This window comes from Arachis duranensis, chromosome 2 (genome assembly GCF_000817695.3).
Source record: "Arachis duranensis cultivar V14167 chromosome 2, aradu.V14167.gnm2.J7QH, whole genome shotgun sequence".
In the NCBI taxonomy this organism is placed as follows: Eukaryota; Viridiplantae; Streptophyta; class Magnoliopsida; order Fabales; family Fabaceae; genus Arachis; species Arachis duranensis.
This window is the reverse complement of record NC_029773.3, coordinates 62,434,517-62,436,769: the sequence shown is the minus strand read 5'-3', so window position 1 is coordinate 62,436,769 and position 2,253 is coordinate 62,434,517. Positions and strand designations below refer to the sequence as shown.

The window sequence follows — 2,253 nt, the reverse complement described above, 5'->3', positions numbered from 1 at the left end:
CAGATTCCAACAGCATCAGCAGTCCTTTTGTCAGCCTTTTTCAGAGTTTTGCTCAAATCCCTCAATTTCAGTCAGAATTTACCTGAAATCACAGAAAAACACACAACTCATAGTAAAGTCCAGAAATGTGAATTTAACATAAAAACTAGTGAAAACATCCCTAAAAGTAGCTCAAACTCACTAAAAACTATATAAAAACAATGCCAAAAAGCGTATAAATTATCCGCTCATCACTTACTCTCCCTTGTTACAGAAGGATAGCCGTGTGCCTTAAACACAAGGTAGTCCCCATTTAATTGAAGGACTAATTCTCCTCTGTTAACATCTATTACAGCTTCTACTGTGGCTAGGAAAGGTCTTCCAAGGATGATGCATTCATCCTCCTCCTTCCTAGTGTCTAAGATTATAAAATCAGCAGGAATGTAAAGGTCTTTAACCTTTATCAACACATCCTCTACTGATCCATAAGCTTGTCTTACTGACTTGTCTGCCAATTGTAATGAGAATAAGGCAGGCTGTACCTCAATGATCCCCAGCTTCTCCATTACAGAGATTGGCATAAGATTTATGCCTAACCCTAGGTCACACATAGCTTTTTCAAATGTCATAGTGCATATGGTATAGGGTATTAAGAATTTCCCAGGATCTTGTTTCTTTTGAGGTAGAGTTTGCTAAACCCATGTATCAAGTTCACTAATGAGCAAGGGAGGTTCACCTTCCCATGTCTCATTACCAAATAACTTGGCATTCAGCTTCATGATGGCTCCTAGATATTGAGCAACTTGCTCTCGAGTTACATCTTCATCCTCTTCAGAGGAAGAATAATCTTTAGAGCTCATGAATGGCAGAAGGAGATTTAATGGAATCTCTATGGTCTCTATATGAGCCTCAAATTCCTTTAGGTCCTCAATAGGAAACTCCTTCTTTTTTGAGAGACATCCCAGGAGGTCTTCCTCACTAGGATTTTTGTCCTTCTCCGCCCTTGTGCATTCGGCCATATTGATTACATCAATGGCCTTGCACTCTTCTTTTGGATTTTCTTCTGTATTGCTTGGGAGAATACTGGGAGGAGTTTCAGTGACTTTCTTACTCAGCTGGCCCACTTGTGCCTCCAAATCTCTAATGGAGGATCTTATTTCACTCATGAAACTTAAAGTGGTCTTAGACAGATCAGAGACTATGTTTGATAAGTTAGAGGGGCTTTGTTCAGAATCTCTGTCTGTTGCTGAGAAGATGATGGAAAAGCCTTGTTATTGCTTAGCCTGTTTCTTCCACCATTATTAAAGCCTTGTTGAGGCTTTTGTTGATCCTTCCATGAGAAATTTGGATGATCTCTCCATGAGGGATTATAGGTGTTTCCATAGGGTTCATCCATGTAATTCACCTCTGCCATTGCAGTGTTCTCAGGATCATAAGCTTCTTCTTCAGAAGATGCCTCTTTAGTACTATTGCATGCATTTTGCCATCCATTCAGACTTTGAGAGATCATGTTGACTTGCTGAGTTAACACTTTGTTCTGAGCCAATATGACATTCAGAGCATCAATTTCAAGAACTCCCTTCCTCTGAGGCGTCCCATTATTCATGGAATTCCTCTCAGAAGTGTACATGAATTGGTTATTTGCAACCATGTCAATAAGTTCTTGAGCTTCTGCAGGCGTTTTCTTTAGGTGAATGGATCCACCTGCAGAATGATCCAATGACATTTTGGAAAACTCAAATAGACCATAATAGAATATATCTAATATGGTCCATTCTGAAAACATGTCAGAAGGACACTTTTTGGTCATCTGCTTGTATCTTTCCCAAGCTTCATAGAGGGATTCACCATCTTCTTGTTTGAAGGTCTGAACATCCACTCTAAGCTTGCTCACCTTTTGAGGAGGAAAGAATTTATCCAAGAAGGCCGTGACCAGCTTATCCCAGGAGTCCAGGCTATCTTTAGGTTGTGAGTCCAACCATGTTCTAGCTCTGTCTCTTACAGCAAAAAGGAAAAGCATGAGCCTGTAGACTTCAGGATTTACTCCATTTGTCTTAACAGTCTCACAAATCTGCAAGAATTCAGTTAAAAACTGATAAGGATCTTCAGATGGAAGTCCATGAAACTTGCAGTTCTGTTGCATCAAAGCAACTAATTGAGGTTTCAGCTCAAAATTGTTTGCTCCAATGGCAGGAATTGAGATGCTTCTTCCATCAAACTTGGACGTTGGTTTTGTGAAATCACCAAGCATCCTCCTTGCATTATTATTTTTGG

The 2,253-nt window shown here is 39.8% G+C and overlaps 1 non-coding gene across 1 annotated transcript; it reads left to right on the top strand.

Moving 5' to 3' along the window:
- The first annotated feature begins 1,763 nt into the window (after positions 1-1,763).
- Positions 1,764-1,867, top strand: LOC127745205 (small nucleolar RNA R71). Its single transcript, XR_008006402.1, has one exon. It is a non-coding gene; the product is annotated as a small nucleolar RNA R71 (small nucleolar RNA).
- Positions 1,868-2,253: the final 386 nt, after the last annotated feature.